This window comes from Loxodonta africana, chromosome 2 (genome assembly GCF_030014295.1).
Source record: "Loxodonta africana isolate mLoxAfr1 chromosome 2, mLoxAfr1.hap2, whole genome shotgun sequence".
NCBI lineage: Eukaryota > Metazoa > Chordata > Mammalia > Proboscidea > Elephantidae > Loxodonta > Loxodonta africana.
This window is the reverse complement of record NC_087343.1, coordinates 72574616-72596710: the sequence shown is the minus strand read 5'-3', so window position 1 is coordinate 72596710 and position 22095 is coordinate 72574616. Positions and strand designations below refer to the sequence as shown.

Genomic DNA, 22095 nt, shown 5'->3' with positions numbered 1-22095 from the left:
GGTCAGAGAAAGTATGCTGTGTGGGTGGCTGGTATCAGAAACAATTGAGAAGTGGGAAAGTGGGGATTGGATCAATCTCCACATTTTGGGGATTGTATTTATGATGTTCTTTTTATCCACGAAATTATCTCTGAAGAAGAGATGCCAATTTGGAGAGATGGTGTCTGCTCTGTAGAGGAACAAAAGCAATTGAATTCCTGTGGTTTGAAGGGAAGAAGAGGGATAACATCAGCCCAGCATATATTATTTAGAATGAAGGGAAGAATATTCAATAATAAGTATAAAATTATTTCATTCTTATGCAGTAGGAAAAGATGCATGTACATATTTCTTATACGTATGCTTAGAATAAAATTCCCTGATGAATATAAACCAAAATATGAACACTGGTTAAATCTGGGAGATCAGATCATAAATGGTTTTTACTTTCTCTTGGGAAGTTTCCATATCATCTGTTATTTCCACAATGGGTAGGTAAATGTTTTATAATCAGGGGCAAGGAATCAATTTTTATTAAAAAAATTAGAAAAGGAGTAGGGGGTGAGGAGAGAGGTTATATGGCTCAGACTTGAGACACCTTTAATTTTGTTTTTGGAGATATAACATAAACCATAAATTAATGTATAGGCTTCATGATTTCTCATTCCATTTTTGTCTTTGACATTATAGATCTGACCAGCAGTTTACTACACACTTTAAGGAAATAATCCTGACTGTTCTAGGTGTTGGAAATGCATTTTGTTTACATAGGTCAAATAAGATTAAGGGGGGGCGTTAGAGTAATTAAGGTCACTGGAGTTTGTCATTTAACAAGTCCTTAAATCCAACTCTAATCCCATATAGTAATGCCACAGACAAAGGGGTTGATCGTAAAATGACATGTTTCCTATCCATTGAGACACCAATGTTATATTACTATTAATGCAGTGCTTTGAATCTTTGGAGAAGTGCTAATGTATTCAATACTCCAAGAGTTACAGATTTATTAGTTCTGAAGAGGTTATCCCTGGGGTAACACATTACCACTGGTACAAGCACAGAATGTTCTGTGACAGAAGAACATCTAAGAGGAAACAGCTCAATTAATCAAGACGGGGCATGCATGTGCGAACTCTGCAACAGGAGCAGATGCTGCTAACTCCTGCCCTTTCCTGTGCCACCCTGTGGCCAAGGCAATGCCCCAGCTAGGGACAGGTTGGCTGTTGATGGGCCCAGGATCCTACACCCAGTTGCCACACCAGACCCATGCTCAGTTGCCTCACTTTAGCCCTGACCCAGCTGGAAAAGACAATCCTGTGGCCTCATGATTTGCCTGCACCAAACCTTTCACCAGTTTAACAAGGAGGCAAGTGAACTGATTTCAGCCTTAATCTTTTTTTTTTTCGTTTCCTTTTTCCAATTCTGACAAAGGTGGCAAGGAGGAGTCAAACTTCCTAAAGGCTCTCTGGAAAGAACAGCCTCCAAGTGTGTCACCACAACCTTTGGAATCTTCTGCAGCCATGAAAAATGACGTTGTAAAAGGTTTTTAAAGGCATGTAAATGGGTCCACTTCACACTATTATCGTGAAAAGAGCAATTTACAAATGTAACCTTATGAATATAGAGTATGATTCCAATTTTGTAAATAAACTACGAAGATAGAGAGTCTCCATCTACAGTAAAAGACTAGAAGGATGAAAAGACCTAATCTTAACATTAGCTGGGAGAGTAAAGATATTTTTTGTGCCTGCATACTTCCCTGTATTTCCTAAATTTTCTGGGATAGACATCTATCACTTTCTAAAAAGTAAGGCTCTCAAGAAATGCTATTTTTAAGGTCATTCTCTAAAGAAATGACGCAGTAGCTTCTATTTCTTGATATCGATTCAATAGCAACAGCTGTTTTCCTATAAACCTACTACATTTTGCCCTGTTGGGACAAGGCTTAAAAAGAGATTGTATACCCATGCCACATTCTTCTAAAACTAACATCTTACAGGTACTTTGACCTTTCTTATCACAAAGTGTGAAAGACTTTTACCCAGAAGAGGGAGAAGACAATGTCCAAAGAGCTCTGCTTTTTCTCAAAATTGTGCTGGAAGATTTAATAAAGAGGCTGACTTGGGCCAAGGGGTCACTTCCTTTGGGAATGATTTTCCCCCTCCTCGCCCTGACAGCAGGAAGGAAAAAATTAACAATTGGCATTCATACACTCTCAGAGCTTTAAAAATACTTCCACACATAATAAGAAGGATACGAAGAGAAACTCTGTCTACACAGTCTGATGCCCTACTGACAAACACATTCCCCTGACTCACCCACACTCTAACTTGGATAACAAGTGGCAGCACATGAATCACAGAGGCACAGAGGAAAGGAACTAACCGTGTCTTAGAGAGCTGACTTTATGCCAGGCGCTGGACTAATCACGCAACATATGTTAGAGGATGTAGTCCTTACAACAACACTATTAGTAGGTATCAATATCTATACTAGAGATCAGCAAAGTGTGGCCCATAGGCCAAATTCAGCCTGCTACATCTTTTTATAAACAAAATTTTATTGGAACCCAGCCACACTATTTGTTTACACACTGTCTGTGGCTGCATTTGTGCTATAATGGCAGAGTCGAGCAGTTGCAACAGGGATTATCTAGCCTGCAAAGACTAAAATATTTACTATCTGACCCATTACAGAAAAAGTCTGCCAATTCCTGATCTATGTAATATATAATGAGGAAAAGGAGGCTCAAGGAAGTTAAACAATATTCTCAAGGACACTCAGCTACTATTGGCAAAACCAAGATTTAAACATGTGTCTAGCTGACTTTAAAATCCATATTCTTTGCATTGACTCATTTCTCCTAAACAAAACTTAAAGAGTAAGACCCCATCTTCCTCTAGAGTGTACATGTGGCATAGCACATTACCAACTGAGGAAGAAGACACATGAGTAATTGTGCTATGATTTGGAAGACTCATTATGAGACATGATAACTATTGGAATCCTTAAGTTGTGTAAAAAAAAAAAAAAGCACTACAAGTTTTTCCTTCAACTTCTAATTTAACTCTACAGCAAAAAATCTCAAGACAAACTAAAGAAGACTAATGGAATTTCACAAGCAAAATTGGCATTAGATTTCAATGTATAGCTTTTACAATGAAATAATTTCTAAAATATTAGATGTGTACCCTTAGTGAGATATGACACCACCTGTGTGAACTTTCTAGCTCCTTCCTCTTCTAGATAAGGAGTGTGGGGAAAGTGTGCTTAAAATAAAAGTCTAACTTACTCAGTAATTTTAACATGGCTTTTTAAAAGGAAACCCTGGTGGTATAGTGGTTAAGGGCTATGTCTGCTAATCAACAGATGAGCAGTTCGAATACACCAGGCTTTCCTTGGAAACTCTATGGAGCAGTTCTACTCCATCCTATAGGGTCGCTATGAGTTGGAGTCGACTAGACAGCAACAGGTTTGCATTTTTTTTTTGGTTTTTTTTTTTTTTTTAAATGTCAGTTTCACTTTTAAGACCTCTTTCACTTAGTCCTTTAACCACTCAATATGCTGAGATTTTTTTTTTTTTTTCTGGGTTAGGCTGAGATAGGGGACTTTGAAGAGACTTTTGGCAGGTATCTGATGGATGAAATTGCTGTGGAAGAAATTGCTAATACTCACCTGCTCAACTGCCTCACCTGAGCTTTCAGAGCTTAGCAGCCTTTACTCACCCATTCAGTCTACCTTACCTTAAGGACCGTTGGTGACATAAATGGCTGACACTTTAAAAACAGAGGCCAGAGAAGGGTGGTGGACACACCAGGGGCAGCAAATGTAGGACATACTGTATCTCCCCATGACCCCAATATTTTCTGGACAGAGATAAGCTGTCGTGTCAACCTGAGCAAGGCCACATGTGGGGGAGGAAGAGAATGGAAGACCACCAACTAATTTTTGCTCTTGAGACAAGTTAGAATTCAGGTTTCCAAAAGTAAAAGCTTCTACGTCCCTGTGTCCTCTACCTTCCCTTTTGGGTGGCATGAAAGGGCTGGAAATAAATCAGTAACAAAATCGCAATCACCACAAGCAGATCTAAGAAGGAGAGATAAAAGCCTTAACACCATAAGTCTAATTTTACAGCATAAACCACTCTCCAGCATTCAGGTAGTAAATTTATTTTCTTTTACTTGCTTATTTTTACCCACCCTCTCCTGTTTACGGAACACGGGCCAGAAGGGGATGAAACTCCAACCAATCAACTCAGCTTGGTGGAAGTGCTTGTCAAATGTTTAGGCAGAAACAGTGGTGAAAGTACTGAGCAGAGTGTAGCTTGGGAATCTCCATTCCTACACGTTCCATTTGTCTGTGAGCGCAAAGAACAGAGTTGGCATTGCTATTCTCCAGAGGCCCCTCTGAGAACAGCCTCTGATCTCAGCTGATTACACACTGGTGATATGAGAGCCAAGTGCATAGATTCTAGAAGGACCCACTCCTAGTTTGACAGGTCATGCTGTACAATTACAGGGTCAGAACGACCCACAGCATGAGACAGCTTCTGCCAAGTCAGCTTTTAATCCTCCTGGGCAGAACGCTCCTCCTTCCCCAAAGACCAATGGAAGAGCAAGGGTCGTTCATTCAAATTTCTCTTAATCCTGTTTCACTTCTGCACAGCCTTCTTGCACTGTAGGAGCTTCTGCTTTCAAAGAGAATGCATTCCAGCAACCCAGGGCTTTCTCAACCAATCGCCACTGGAATTCTCATTTGTTCTCGATGCCTTCTTGAATTTCTTCAGAGGGTAAACTCAGCTGTTGAGGTTCAGCTGAAATATTATCACCTCTGTGGTCTCTTTTCTGGCTCTTTCCACCCGAGTTTGTAACTTTTTCTCTATGTTCCCTTACATCTTGCGTCTGTGTAGCTCCATGTAGAACTCATCACACCATGCTGCAGATACCCGGTTATTATCTGTCTGCTCTATGCCATGTTTATCTTTGTAGCTACAGCACCCAGAGTAAATAAACGTTCAGGAGATATTTATTTTATGACTAATCATATAAAAGGTTAATAGTTAACAGTTGCTGTCAAGTTGATTCAAACTCATGGTGACCTCATATGTGTCAGAATAGAACTGTGCTCCATGGGGTTTTCAATGCCTGATTTTTTGGAAGTAGATTGCAGGCCTTTCTTCTGAGATGCCTCTGAGTGGACTCAAACTTCCAACCTTTTAGTTAGCAGCCAAGTGTGTTAACTCTTCGTACTACACAGGGACTCCACAATGTGATTAAGTGGATATTAAAATCTCGTATTACCCATAGAGTCAGAAAACATAACATGCATCCACATTTATAAGAAGGAGGGGAGAAATTAAGCAAAAAGGAGAGAGATGAAGAGGAATGAGATTTTGCTAATGAATGTGTGCAAGTAACATCCCTGTTTTAAAAGAAGCCAGGTAGGTGGGATACATCATGCTTCATCACCCACAAATACCAGGGAAAATATAGACAGGGAACTATTAACAACAGGAGGCATAATCAATTTCATACCCAAAGGGGCTAAGAGCAAAAAGGCACCAGGAGGCTAAAGGCCGGAAGTTCAGAAATGGAGACTGAGGACGTAGACCCTTTTCTTGCCAGTATCATTCTCAGGATTAGAGTTGTTTGGTGTCAAGTGCAGTTGGGCCAACAAGAAGCTAGATGCAAAGAAGCTTGTATCAAACAAGCACCATTTTCCACTTGATCAGTTTGTGGAAAACAACACAAATATTGCACAGACTCACACAACACATGCTTTTTGAAAAGTTTACTATACAATCTCTTGGACAAATAATTTGGCATCTGTCATAGACTGAATTAAACCCAGTGCCGTCGATAGATTGAATTGCGTCCCCCTAAAATATCTAACAACTTAGCTGGGCCATGATTCTCAGTATTGTGTGATTATCCTCCATTTTATGTGATTTTTCTATATGTTGTAAATCCTATCACTATGATGTAATAAAATGGATTAGAGGCAGTTATACTGATGAGGTCTATAAGGCTAGGTAGTGTCTTAAGCTGACCTCTTTTGAGATAAAAAAGAGAGAAGCAAGCAGAAAGACATGGGGATCTCATCTCACCAAGAAAGCAGTTCTGGGAGCAGAGCACGTCCTTTGGACCTGAGGTTCCTATGCTGAGATGCTCCCAGACCAAGGGAAGACTGATCCACCACGAGGACCTTCCTCCAGAGCTGACAGAGAGAGAAAGCCTCCTCCTGGAGCCAGGGCCCTGAATTTGGACTTGTAGGCTGCTGGACTGTAGGAGAAAAACTTCCCTATGTTAAAGCCATCCACTCATGGCATTTCTGTTATAGCAGCACTGGATGACTAAGACAATATCATCTTCTAAAGTTATGCATATGTATAATCTAATATGTACTCCATGACCCAGCAATTCCACTATTAGAAAAGAAATGCTTGCATCAATAAAACAGAAGTCATGCACAAAAATGTCCACAACTGTACTGTATGTGAAAGAAAAAACAAACCATTTTGTCCATCAGCTGGAGAACGAGTTGCCAAAGCGTAGACTATGTGATGACATATCATACGGCAGTGAGAATGAATGAACTACAGCTATAGATGAAATTATGGGGGAATCTTAGACACATATTAAAAAATAAAATCAGCCAGTTGCTGAAAACACTGTATAGAATGATTAACTTATTTTCTTAATCCTCTAAATAGGAAAGCTAAATAACGTATTGTTTACTAACATGTACATATGTGGTGGAAAAAAAAAAAAGTACATATGTGGTAAAATCACTGGGAAAAAAGCAAGAGAATAAAAGCCCCAAATTCAGAAGAGTGGTTCCGTCTCGCCAGTGAGGTATGCAGAAAAAGGGACTGGAGAGCATGTAGGTCACAGCAGTAGTTTGTGCTGGTTCACAGATGTTCGTCTGTGTGTGTGTTATGCTTCTGAGATGAGCAAACGTTATGTACTTTCTTCTGCGTGAATCAAGTATTATGTAGCACTGAATTAACATTTCATTAATACATCATTTTGTTTTGAAAAAGTGTTAATCTAGAAGCTTTGCTAACTCATGTGCTACTGAAGAAGAGATTAAGACTCAGATATGGAGTGGGAACTTTTTTTACATGAATCAATTCTTCAAGAAACCATTCATCCCTAATTGAAACATGGGAAAGCCATCAGTGTCAGGTCAATTCTGACTCATAGCGACCCTATAGGACAGAGTAGAACTGCCCCATAGTGTTTTCACAGCTGTAATCTTTGCAGAAGCATATTGCCACATCTCTCCCTCTCTGAACAACTAACATTTCAGTTATCAGCCAAATGCTTAACCCACTTCGCTCAGTGCCTAGCCAACAGTAAGCACTTAAATTGTTTTTACAATATTTTAGTTAATATGAAAAAACAAACAAACAAAAAAGATCCAGGATAAGCTTTTCACTACAGAAATAATATTTCAAAGGTCTAAGGTTTAGATTTTTATAGTAATTTTTTTTTTTTTTTAATTTGAGAAAAGTCTTTCTTTGTTCATCTCCATAGTAAACCAAGCAAAGCAAAGTTCTGTGGCTACCCAGGACTGAAAATTCTGAGAGACTATTTCCTATGAGAATCTCCTTTACTTTCCCCACGTGAAATACAGAAAATGAAGGCTCAAATAAAGTCGTGCTGATGTGATATTGAGAGTAAAAATGCTAAAGGAAAAGTATGAAGCTCCAATGTGTGTCACATTTTAATAAAGAAGAAAAATCCAGTCAACTGTAATGGCCTTTGCAGTAATTTTGCTAAACTTCCCATCCAATTTAACCATATTAGAACACAAAGGTAAGCAAGGAATATAGCTAAAGAGGACCATAAGTGGAATTTCTTCACAGCCAGAGCCAGAACAGATGTAGCATAAGTGGTAAAGTTCCAAAACCAGGGTCTTGGGATCCAGTAAGTTCTATGGGGGAAAAGGAAAGGAAGATCTTATTTTCAGTCTTCTTGCACTGGTTACAATCTCCAGTACAATGCTGAATAGCAGTGGTGAGAGCGGACATTCTTGGCATGCTCCTGCTATTATTCTGGCAGATCATTTTAAAAGAAGTTTTAAGAGGAATGAAAGCAAAAATGCAAGAGTCAATATAATTTAAGTAAAGAGTTAAGGGGAAAAAGACCTAGGGCAAGGAAAGAAGGAGTACGTTGGGACAAGGTTTAAGTATATTCTGTGGAAAGGTCAAATATTGTTGAAGTCTTTGAGGACTTTGATGCAGGTAAACAATATTTGCAAAACCCACAACCAGACACTAGCGCAGGCGAGCTGTAGAGAGATGACCACAACGTACTACTTCTAGTGGGGATCATGGCTTTTCCCTCAACTACACTCCTGTGTCATAACAGTAGAAACTACATTTGGAAACTCATAGACTCAAGGACAGCACTGATGTTTTCAACATGAGTAAGAGGAAGGCTGGAGTTTCCATTAACTGAGATATTTCACACGATTTGGGGGAAAAATCAGTTTAATTTGGGACATGTTACATCCCTTAGTGGTGTAAATGGTTAATGCCCTCAGCTGCTAATGAGGTTCGAGACCACTCAGCCAGTGAAGCCTCAAAAGAAAGGCTTGGAAATCTACTTCAGAAAAATCAGCCACTGAAAATCCTACAAAGTCAACAACACCAAAACAAAACAATTAAAAAATGAGCAAAAGATATGAAGAAACATTTCACCAAAGAGGACATTCAAGCAGCCAACAAACACGTGGACATATGGTCACTATCATCAGCCATTGGAGAGATGCAAATCAAAACTAAAAGGCTATATCATCTCACTCCAGCAAAAATGGTATTGATCAAAAAAACAGAAAACAACAAATGCTGGAGAGAATGTGAGGAGATTGGAACCCATAAACACTGCTAATGGAAATGTAAAATGGCACAGCCACTATAGGAACAGTATTGTGGTTCCTTAAAAAACTAGAAGTAGAACTCCCTTATGATCCATCGATCCAACTCCTAAGTATACCCAAGAGAACTAACAGAAGTGACATGAACAGATGTGTGCACACCTCTGTTCATTGCAGCACTACTCACAATAGCAAAAAGTCCTCATCGACAGAGTGGTTAAGTGTTCAGGAGCTAACAAAAGCTTCAGCAGTTCAGATCCACCAGCCACTCCTTGGAAACCCTATGGGGCAGTTCTACACATACAATGAAATACTACACAGCTGTAAAGAATAATGACGAGTTCTGAAAACATCTTATAACATGGATGAATCTGGAGGACATTATGCTTAGGTAAAGAAGTCAACCACAAAAGGACAAATATCATATGATCCACTTTTATAAAAAGACAAGAATATGTATTCATACAGAAATCAACATTCATTGGTGGTTACCAAGGACTCGAGGGGAAGAGAGGAAGACTCACTCTCTTCACAGCAAAAAAAAAAGATCCATCACTGTCAAGTCGATTCCAACTCATAGTGACCCAAAAGGACAGAGTACAACTGTCCCAAAATGTTTCCAAGGCTGTAATCTTTACAGAAGCAGACTGCCATATCTTTCTCCCACAGAGCAGCTGGCGGGTTAGAAATGCTGACCTTTCAGTTAGCAACCAAGCGCTTTAACCACTGTGCCACCAGGGTTTCTTCTGTAGATAGTAAAAAAAAAAAAATTTTTTTACTATCACTTGTTATTTTTGGTGATGGGGAAAGCAATTTGGAATGTGGGTGAAGTGTGCACAACTTGGCGAAGGCAAACGATGACACTAAGAGCTACACAAGAATAAGGGACGCTTTTGGTAAATGCTATAACATATAAAATTCTGCAACAACAGCAATAACAACCAACAATATGTGTGTGGTTGTTGTTAGGTACTGTGGAGTTGATTTCGACTCATAGAAACCCTATGTACAACACTGCCCCATCTGCCCCGTTCTCAATTGTTGCTATGCTTGAGCCCATTGTTGCAGCCACTGTGTCAGCCCATTTCCTTGAAGGCTTTCCTCTTTTTCGTTGACCCTCTACCTTACCAGGCATGATGTCCTTCTCCAGGGACTGGTCCTTCCTGATAACAAGTCCAAAGTACAGGAGACGAAGCCTCTCCATCCTCACGTCCAAGGAGTACTTTGGCTGTACTTTTCCTAAGACAGACATTCAGTCTTCTGGCAGTCCGTGGTATATTCAGTATTTTTTGCCAGCACCATAGTGAAAATGTGTCAGTTCCTCATCTTCCTTATTCATTGTCCAGCTTTCCCATGCATATGAGGCAATTGAAAATACCATAGCTTCGGTCAGGCACACCTTAGTCCTCAAAGTGAAATCTTTGCTTTTAAACACTTTTAAAAGGTCTTTTACAACAGTTTTGCCCAATGCAATATGTCATTTTATTTTTTGACTGCTGATTCCATGGGCATTGATTACAAATCCAAATAAAATGAAATCCTTGACAACTTCATTATTTTCTCCAAGTGTATGGTTACTTAGATAAATATGTATGCATGTATGTGTACAGGAAGGTACATACGTGTTTACACATGTGCATATATAGGTGTATCTGTAGGCACAGGTATATACATGTAAATGTATGCTGCATGTATATTCATACATATAATAAAGCTCCAAACAACTCAGGAGATTGATTTACCGGGTTTGAAGGCTTAGGACCATAGTCTTCTGGGACAACTTGGTCAATTTGACATAACATAGTGCATAAAATTTATGTTCTACATCCTACTTGGTGAGCCTTAAAACCTTGTGAGCAGCCATCTAAGACACAACTATTGGTCTCTATGTGTCCTGATCAAAAGAGAAAGACGGAAACCAAAGACTCAGATAACAAACTAGTGTATACGACTAATAGTCTAGAGGAAACACAGCCTCATCTGCCCTGAGACCAGAATAACTAGATGGTACACAGTCACTGCTACAGACTATTCTGGACATAAGACAGAATAGATGGTCCCGGATAAAATGGGAGAAAAATATAGAACAAAACTCAAAATCTTAAAAAAGCCCAGAGTTACTAGGCCAGTTGAGACTAGAGGAACCCACAAGACTATTGCCCTGAGATACCCTTTAAATGTTGAACTGAAACTACTCCCAGAGGTCACTTTTCAGGTAAATAACAGATTGGTTCACGAAATAAACAATATCACCCACAAGTACTGTGCTCTTTTAAAAAAAATCATCAACGTGAGGCCGAACGGTCAACAGTTACCCTAACACAAATATGAGAACGGAAGGGAGGTGAGGCAGGGAAGCTAGATTAATGGAAATGGAACAGCCAGAAGGAAATAATGAGAATGTTGACACTTCGTGAAAAATGTAACCAGTGTCACTGAACGATATATATAGAAATTGTTAAAAGGGAATATAATCTGCTGTGTAAACTTTCACCAAAAACACAATAAAGTACTATTTAAAAAAGAAAAAACACTACGGAGCACAGTTCTACTCTGAGCACATATGGGATTTCCACAATTGGGCTCAGCTCAACCGCACCCGTTTTTTTTTTTTTTTTAATTAGTCATGTCTCTTCATGACCCTGGTGGTGTAGTGGTTAAGAGCTGTGGCTGCTCTAACCAGAAGGTTGGCAGTTTGAATCCATCAGGTGCTTCTTGGAAACCCTATGGGGCACTTCTACTCTATCCTTTAGGGTGGCTATGAGTCAGAATCGACTCGACGGCAACAGATTATTCATTTTTGTGAAGCTCAAATGAAATTAAATATGTAAGCTAGACAGATTCTAAAGCCATACCTATATAAGGAAATAGCACAGGGGGTAGGTCATTCAGAGAAACTTTGCCTCCAGGGAATTCATCCTCAGGCCAGCCCAGAAAATTTGGGCCCACAGCTTTAATCCTGGTGGCCTCTCTTTACTGTTACTGTTCATACTTAAACATATTTTAAAAGTTATGAGAAGTCACACAATTCTTGGGTTTTCTTTCCACCTTGCCTTACTGTGCATTTCCTCTAAAATGTTCGTGATAACCATATATGTCACCTGTATACATCACCTGTCTGGGTGATGTTGGGAATCTTGGATCACTTGGCAACTCACTGCCAAACCATCATCACAAATACCATCACATGGCTGCCTTATACCCAGGGCTGTGCCAGGCACTATAAAAGCACTCTCTCCTTTCTTCTACCCTCCCCCCCATGACTGAGCCACCTACACAGGCTATGCAGAGTCTATCATGGGACAGAGTGAGTTAGGTCCCTTCAGCCAGTCAGCAGTCATGGTGGGAGGCCCGCCTATAAAGATGCATTGCAAATATTTGTGTCTTCAAAAAGGAAGTCCTGCATAACACATTAGATGAGGTGAACACATTAGAAGAGGCGAACACATTAGATGAGGCGAACCTAAGCTCTATCAGCCACACACGTCATTTCAAAAGATGATCATTAGTCTGGAGTTTCCTGAATACTACCCAGAACTTGAAATCAGGGAAGGGGAAATCATTGCTATGATATTCATGGCACTTTCCCACAGCAGTGCTGATAGCAAGTTGCTGCTGGGTCTTGTTCTCTTAGGAGTGACAGATGTGAGTGTTTGTGATTCAAAACGTCAAGAATCAGGGAGACACCTTCCTCTCTTCTGTTCCGTTTCAGTGAACCATGTCTCTGGAGGGCAGATGGTAGGCTCTGGGTCCTACCCAGGGTAGCTGCGATGTCATTGCTTCCCCTCAGCACCTTCATTGTACACTCATTTAAAAACACCAGGTCACCACAAAGGCCAATTTCTGACTCATCTTTTGCTTATGCACACACACACAAAAATTTATTTATTTTATGACATTGTTAGTGAGATATTTGGACCAAAGCTGAATGATAAATGTCAGAACAAAGTTTGTCCTGATATTCAAAAACAATTAGGAAATACAATTACCAGTTTAAAAACCAAAATGCTCTTTTGAAATATATTTAGGGGTGGGGGGGGGACAACAATATTCTGCTTCAGTGACAGTATTTAAAAGAAATATATTGGGCTCTGTAATTTGACTGTCAAATCCGACATTCATACCCATCTGGACATTTTCAAAAGGATCTTGAGTCCGTCAGAATTGGCCGTTGGCTGTATCATCACACCTGCATATGTGCAGGATTTTTTTTCAAATGGGCAACAGTTAGAGCATAAAAGGATTGCATGATATGCCTTCACTGAGAACCCACGCTTAAACATGTTTGCACGTGTAAGTAATTACATTTTAAAGCTCTCTGTTAACAAGCCTTTGTTCTTTATTTCCTACAAATCAAATTAGTTGGGGATACAGTTCATTTTGAAATTATTTGGAAAATATTTGGTGTTCTAGAATTTCCTTTGTACCAAAGTTTTGCAAAGTTAAAAGGGAAACCACAAACCACCACAACCAGTGAAAGAAAAATGCATAAACCCACCAACCAATGAAATATTTTAAATACACACTGTATAGGAGAGTGTAAGAGAAGCTTATATGTCTAAGACCATGTTGACCTCCATGTGGAGTTTAGCTCTAACTCACTGTACGCTAAGACAGTCTTTAATGCTTATGCATGCAGGGAGAATCTTGGCTTCAGAGAGATTACATTTGTTTCAGTCCAATTCAGGCTGCCAAACCTCTTCTTCCACCTTCCTTGTAAGGACAAGCCTAACTGCCTATTACCCAGCACCACAGGGAAGCTGCTGTATCATGGGTGCTATTCTTTGAGATGGTTTCCAAAGAAAGATCAAAAATGGAGGGGAAAGGGTTTCCTTACTTGGGAGAACTGATAAGAGATTGTCTTCAACTACCTCCCCTGCCTCCTTTGTTGGTAAATGGAGCTCAGCCTGGGGTAGGCAATGAGATAATCTACAAAAGCACATGAGATGGTATTGTTAAGTGAGACCCACTGATCCTGGCCGTTCTGCTTCTTTATAACAGGAGTCGCTGTGCGAAAATCACTAGTCCCTATGCAGGTGATTCCACCTAAACAACTTTTACTGAATGCTTTAATAACTGCCAGTCACCAAGATGGAAGAGAATTTAAAAAAATTAAAAAGTAGAAAATTAAAAGTTGTATTTAAAACATAGTGTGAGGTGCCTATAATAACTTCTATCTCATGTAAGCAGGAAATCTGTGACCACTTTGATATTCCTGAGGCCCTTCCTCTTCTTCAGTCTCCCCATCAGCCTTGCCTTCCCCCTACATTCTTATTATCTGCCTCCTTACTGGACCATCATCATTTCCTAACACCAAAAGCTATTGTTATCCTTTGTGTGTAGAAATATTCTTTAAAAATCAGAGAAGCCTAATTAACGTAAAAGAGTTTAATCATCACAGAGCAGTATTTGAAAAAATAAATCACATACACACACACACACACACATCTATATAGATATAGCTAGATAGATATATCAGTTGCCATTGAGTCATTTTCAACTCATGGCAACCCCATGTATGTTCAGAGTAGAATTGTGCTCCATAGCGTTTTCAATGGCTGATTTTTTCAGAAGTAGATCACCAGGTCTTTAGATCTTTCTTCTGAGGTGCCTCTGGGTGGACTCGAACCTCCAGCCTTTCAGTTAGCAGCTGAGTGTGTTAACCATTTGCACCACCCAGGGACTCCTACACACACACACACACACACACACACACTCCTATACACATATACATGTATGTATATATACATGATCGTAAGGATGGCACAGGACCAGGCAGTGTTTCATTCCAATGTGCATAGGGTCACTATGAATTGGAACCTAACAACAACATATACGTATATATGTGTACGTATATATTGTTGTTGTTAGGTGCTGTGGAGTTGGTTCCAACACCTAGTGACCCTATGCACAATAGAATGAAACACTGTCTGGTCCTGCGCCACCCTCACAATTTTTGCCATGGTTGAGCCCATTGTTGTAGCCACTGTGTCAATCTATCTTGTTGAGGGCCTTCCTGTTTTTCACTGACCCTCTACTTTAGCAAGCATGATGTCCTTCTCCAGGGAGTGAACTCTCCTGATAATATGTCCAAAGTATGTCAGAAGTAGTCTCACCATCCTTGCTTCTAAGGAGCATTCTGGTTGTACTTCTTCCAGGACAGATTTATTCATTCTTTGGGCAGTCCACAGTATATTCAATATTCTTTGCCAACACCACAATTCAAAGGCATCAATTCTTCTTTGGTCTTCCTTATTCACTGTCCAGGTTTCCCATGCATATAATGCAATTGAAAATACCATGGCTTGGGTCAGGCCCACTTTAGTCCTCAAGGTGACTTCTTTGCTTTTCAACACTTTAAAAGTCTTTTGCAGCAGATTTGCTCAATGCAATGGGCCTTTTGATTTCTTCACTGCTGCTCCCATGGGTGTTGATTGTGGATCCAAGTAAAATGAAATCCTTGACAACTTCAGTCTTTTCTCCATTTATTATGTGGTTGCTAATTGGTCCATTTGTGAGGATTTTTGTTATCTTTATGTTGAGGTGTAGTCCATTCTAAAGGCTATAGTCTTTGATCTTCATCAGTAAGTGCTTCAAGTCTTCTTCACTTTCAGCAAGCAAGGTTGTGTCATCTGCATAATGCAGGTTGTTAATGAGTCTTTCTCCAGTCCTGATGCCCCATTCTTCTTCATATAGTTCAGCTTCAAGTATTATTTGCTCAGCATACAGATTGAATAAGTATGGTGAAAAGATACAACCCTGACTCACACCTTTCCGGACTTTAAACCGTGCAGTAGCCCCTTGTTCTGTTCACACAGCTGCCTCTCAATCTATGTACAGGTTCCTCAAGAGCACAATGTTATCCATAATTTTTTTTTTTATGATCCACACAGTTGAATGCCTTAGCATAGTCAATAAAGCACAGTTAAACATCTTTCCGGTATTCTCTGCTTTCAGCCAGGATCCATCTGACAACAGCAACGACATCCCTGGTTCCAGGTCCTCTTCTAAATCTGGCTTGAATTTCTGGCAGTTCCCTGTTGATATACCGCTGCAGTCACTTTTTGAATGATCACCAAAAAAATTTTGCTTGCATGTGATATTACTGATATTGTTCAATAATTTCCACATTTGGTTGGATCACATTTCTTGGAAACAGGCATAAATATGGATCTCTCCCAGTCAGTTGGCCAGGTAGCTGTCTTCCTAATCTCTTGGCATAGATGAGCAAGCACTTCCAGTGCTGCATCTATTTGTCGAAACATCTCAATTGGTGTTCCATCAATTCTCCCAGTCTTGTTTTTTGCCAGTGCCTTCAGTGCAGCTTGGACTTGTTCCTTCAGTACCGTCGGTTCCTGATCACATGTTACCTCCTGAGATGGTTGAACATCAACCAATCCTTTTTGGTATAGTAACTCTGTGTATTCCTTCCATCTTTTTTTGATGTTTCCTGAATTGTTTAATATTTTCCCTAGAATCCCCCCACACTTCTGTCAGACAGTTTGTCATACTGTTGGGGCTTGTGTGTTGTTATATGCATATATAAAAAAAAAAAACTAGTGCCATCGAGTCGTTTCATATACACACAGTAAATTTGTTTCTCTTTGGTGAATATGAAGGAAATATGCAAATCCATAAGGTTAAATTTATGCTTTTTTTGACTTCAGAAACAAGCGAAAAACAAATTTCATTTTATTTTGTTTCTTAGCTAAGCAGTGAAGGAATCATTCTGCCTTTGCAAATAAGAAAGGCTTTTACAACCGGATGGGACAAGTGTCAATAGACAAGATTTTATAATCATCACAAATATGAATTGAGCTCTCAAGCCTGGGAGGGATTTGGACTGGTGGGAAGCGTAGGGATAATATTTAGAAAAAGAACTGTTCTTAACTAGGATCATAAGTTTGGATTGCGTAGCCATTTTCTTATGATTAATTTTCACTTTTGATGACAGAAATACAATTCTTAAATGGAAAGAAAGGGGCTCATATAACACAAAAACAAGGCTAATTCAGTCAATTCGTGAACAAACAATGATTGACGTGGACACAAATTTATATCTTACAGATGTGTATCAGTCAGAGTTCAGTAGCGGATAATCAAAACCACTCTTGGCTATTTAAAGCAGAAAAGGATTTAACTCAGAGACTTAAATACTTACTAAATGGTTGCAAGGATTCTAGGCTGACTTTGCATGGATGCCTTTGAGAACAACCCTGCAGAAGTGGCACACCAGAAAAGATGCTATCTCCTTCATGATCAGGTGCCCAGGAAATCAGGGAACTTCTGTTCCAACTGCATCTCTATTGCATTGTCCCTCTGCTGAAAATTTTTTTTTTCTGCTGAGATCCACCCCAGCAACTTGGATACCCCACCTCTTGACCTGTGTGAAGCTATGGATGAACAATGGGACCCCTGAGATGCTGCTGCAGAGAAACCAGGACTGTGTTTGTCAACACAGAGTCAGACTCTGCTTAGCTTATGCCTTCCAGATCATGCTAAGGCACATGTACTTGGATGAAGTTAGGTCATTTGAAGACATAAGTCAGCTAAGACATGTGATATTCAACTCCCATTCTCCAGCATGACTTAAGGAAGTGGTTTTCAAACTTTGCTGCATATTAGAACTACCTGGGGAGCTTTTCCAATTGCTAAAAAAGGATATCATGTTTGGCAAAGTAGAAGGACAGTGAAACAGAGGGAAACCCTCAATAAGATGGATTGACACAATAGCTATAGCAATGGTCTCAAAAATACCAACTATTGTGAAGATGGTACAGGACCAGGCAATGTTTTGTTCTGTTATACACTAGGTTGCTATGAGTTGGAGCTGACTCCACCACAACTAACAACAACAAAGGGATCTTTCTGAATCCAAACACCCAGGCCACACCAAATAACAAATAAATCAAAATCTTAGGGGTTTTTGAGAACACCACAGGCAATTTTAATGTGCAGTCAATCAGTGTTGGATTAGAGATGCAAGGCATTGCTTCTCAAACTTTACTGCACATATGAATAATTCAGGTGTCTTGTAAAAATGCAGAATCTGATTCAGTTGGTCTGAGTTGGGGCCCAATATTCTGCATTTCTAACAAGCTCTCAGGTTATGCTGATGCTGCTTGTTCACAGACTACACTTAAAATAGCAAAGATGTAAGGCAGTGGTTCTCAAACTTCAGCATGCATCAGAATCACCTGGAGGATTTGTTAAAACCCAGATTGGTAAGGTTTACCTCCAGAATTTCTTATCCCGTATGTCTGGAGTAGGGCTTGAGAATTTGAATTTCTAATGAGTTTTGAAGTGATCCTGAAGTTGTTGGTCTGGGAACCACAGAACCACTGATGTAAAACATGCTACAAGGGCATTGGAATGGAGATGAGTGAGCCATTCACTAGATCTATAACAGATGGCCACCATGTGAACTTACTAATGAATTCAAAGAGTTTATATTCCATTAGGATTCAATAGATAGAGAGGGGCTCAGAGGAGAAAGTGAAATGCAATTACTTACACAAAATCCAGTTACTTTTATCTATCTTCCTTCCGTACATGAAATTACTTGTGAGTTAACTGGGGAAACCTCACAGGAACATATAGCTGGATAGCAAAAAAAAAAAAAAAAGGTAGAAAGAAAGAAGGAGCATTAGTCTCCTATAACCTGGTAAACAGAGAAGTCTGTTTATCTTCACATTTTGCTATTTGAAAATCTAGGTAAGGCATTTGAATGATAGATGGGTGGCAGAGGGAAACAATCTATAGCTTATGTGGTTCCCACGGGAAGAGGCTTCAAGTGACATCTAACTTGCCATTAATTCATTAGACACTCATTAGATGCTGGGTATTGAGTCTTCATTGCATTGCATTCTCAGGGGAGGGAGGAAATTCCTTTAATGCATCAGCCAACAGCTTTAAAAAGAGTTTTTAAGCAGACAGAAGGCAATTACAGTCATCAAATAATCTGTTTTATTGTAATTTACCACATCAGATGGCATTTCACTCAAAATCATGGTTGGTGACTATCATAGATTGAATTGTGTCCTCTCAAAACATGTGTGAACTTTGCTAGGCCATGATTACCAGTATTGGGTGGTTGTCCTCCATTATGTGATCTAAGTATCCTCCATTTTGTGAAATCCTAACTACCATATGTTAATGCCATCACTCATTTGTCAGTTTGCTCTACTGTGGTAGCTTACGTGTTGCTGTGATGCTGGAAGCTATGCCACCGGTTTTTCAAATACCAGCAGGGTCACCCATAGTGGACAAGTTTCAGTGGAGCTTCCAGACTAAGACAAACTAGGAAGAAGGATCTGATGATCTACTAAAAAGTTAGCTGTAAAAACCTTATGAATAGCTGTGAAATATTTTCTGATATAGTGCCAGAAAATGAACCCCTCAGGTTGAAAAGTTCTCAAAATAGGATTGAGGAAGAACTGCCTCCTGAAAGTAGAATTAACCTTAACAACATGAATGGAGTAAAGCTTTGGGGACATTCATTTGCTGGTGTGGCACAACTCAAAATGAAAATAAACAGCTGTAAACATCAAAAAAATAATCAGAAAGTGGAATGTATGAAGTATGAATCTAGGAAAAACAGAAATCGTCAAAAATGAAATGGAATGCATAAAGATTGATATCCTAGGCATTAGTGGGCTGAAATGGACTTGTATTGGCCATTTTGACTTTGACAATAACATGCTGTACTATGCCAGGAATGACAAATTGAAGAGGAATGGCATCACGTTCATCATCAAAAAGAACATTTTGAGATCTATCCTGAAGTACAGTGCTGTCAGGGATAGGATAATATCTATACACCTACAAGGAAGACCAGTTAATATGACAGCAATTCAAATTTGCACACTAACCACTAATGCTGAAGATGAAGAAATTAAAGGTTTTCGCCAACTTCTGCAGTCCGAAATTGATCAAACAGGCAATCAAGATGTACTGATGATTACTGGTGATGGGAATGTGAAAGTTGGAAACAAAAAAGAAGGATAGATAGTTGAAAAATATAGCCTTGGTGATACAAATGACATTGGAGATAGCATGGTAGAATTTTGCAAGACCAATGACTAATTCATCGCAATTACTGTTTTTCAACAATGTAAATGGTGAGTCACGTGGACCTTGTTGGGTGGAATACACAGAAATCAAACTGACCACATCTGTAGAATGAGACAATGGAGAAGTTCAATATCATCAGTCAGAGGAAGGCCAGGGTGAACTGCAGAACAATCAATTGCTCATATGCAAGTTCAAGTTGAAGCTGAAGAAAATTAGAATGAGTCCACAAGGGCCAAAATATGACCTTGAGTATATCCCACCTGAATTTAGAGATCATCTAAAGAATAGATTTGATGGGTTGAACACTAATAATGAAAGACCAGACAAGTTGTGGAATGACATCAAGGACATCATACATGAAGAAATCAAAAGGTCATTAAAAAGACAGGAAAGAAAGAAAAGACCCAAATGTATGTCAGAAGAGACTCTGAAAGTTGCTCTTGAAAATAGAGTAGTGTCATGGATTGAATAATGTCCCCCCAAAAATGTGTGTATCAGTTTGGCTGGGCCATGATTCCCAGCATTGTGTGATTTTCCTATATATTGTAAATCCTGTTTCTATGATGTTAATGATGGAGGATGGGCAGCAGTTCTGTAAGTGAGTCAGGACTCAATCTACAAGATTGGATTGTGTCTTGAGGCAATCTCTTGACAAGTGAGCAGAGAGGCAGCCTGATGGGTGCTCAGCAGTGATGGGAGCAGAAGCTCCTTGTCTGGGGGAAGATTGATGAGAAAGCCCACAGAGAGAGAAAGCCTGCTGGAGCTGACACCCTGAATTTGGACTTTTAGCCTAATTTACTGTGAGAAAATAAACTTCTCTTTGTTAAAGCCATTCACTTGTGGTACTTCTGTTATAGCAGCACTAGATAACTAAGACAAGTATCTAAAGCGATAGGAAGGAATGATGAAGTAAAAGAGCTGAACAGAAGACTTTGAAGGATAGCTTGAGAATACAAAGTAAAGTATTACAATGAAATATGCAAACATCTAGAGCAAGAAAACCAAATGGGAAGAACATGCTCGCCATTTCTCAAACTGAAAGAACTGAAGAAAAAAATTGTACCTCAAGTTGCAATAGTGAACGATTCTATGGGCAAAAAATTGAACCATGCAGGAAGCATCAAAAGAAGATGGAAGGAATACACAAAGTCACACTACCAAAAAGAATTGGTTGACGTTCAACCACGTCAGGAGGTGGCATACGATCAAGAACTGGTATTGAAGGATGAAGTCCAAGCTGCACTGAAGACATTGGCGAAAAACAGGGGTTCAGGAATTCATGCCAATTGAGGTATTTCAACAAACAGATGCGATGCTGGATGCACTCACTTGTCTATGCCAAGAAATTCAGAAGAGAGATACCTGGCCAGCTGACTGGAAGAGGTCTATATTTGTGCCCATTATAAAGAAAGGTGATCCAACAGAATGTGGAAATTATCAAACAATATCATTAATAGCACACTCAAGTAAAATTTTGTTGAAGATAATTCAAAAATGGTTGCAGTAGTACATCAACAAGGAACTGCCAGAAATTCAAGTTGAATTCAGAAGAGAATGTGGAACAAAGGATATCATTGCTGATGTTAGATGGATCTTGGCTGAAAGCAGATTATACCAGAAAGATATTTACCTGTGTTTTATTGACTATGCCAAGGCTTTTGATTGTGTGGATCATAACAATATATAGATAACATTGTGAAGAATAGGAATTTCAGAACACTTAATTATACTCATGTGGAACCTGTACATAGACCAAGAGGCAGTCATTTAAATAGAACAAGGGATACCATGTAGTTTAAAATCAGGAAAGATGAGTGTCATGGTTGTATCCTTTCACCATACTTATTCACTCTGTATGCTGAGCAAATAATCTGGGAAGCTGGACTATATGAAGAAGAGCTCAGCATCAGGATAGGAGGAAAATTCATTAACAATTTTTGATATGCAGATGATACAACTTTGCTTGCTGAGGAAGACTTGAAATACTGATTGATAAAGATCAAACACTAGAGCCTTCAGTATGGATTACACGGCAACATAAAGAAAACAAAAATCCTCACAACTGGATCAATAAACAACATCATGATAAATGGAGACAAAGTTGAAGCTGTCAAGGATTTCATTTTACTTGGATCCACAATCAACTCCCATGGAAGCAGC

The 22095-nt window shown here is 39.4% G+C and overlaps 1 pseudogene; it reads right to left on the bottom strand.

Annotated features, from left to right (window-relative positions):
- The window catches only part of LOC111749996 (B-cell CLL/lymphoma 9 protein-like), a 29593-nt pseudogene extending 19527 nt beyond the window's left edge, over positions 1–10066 (bottom strand).
- Between the last annotated feature and the right edge of the window lie 12029 nt (positions 10067–22095).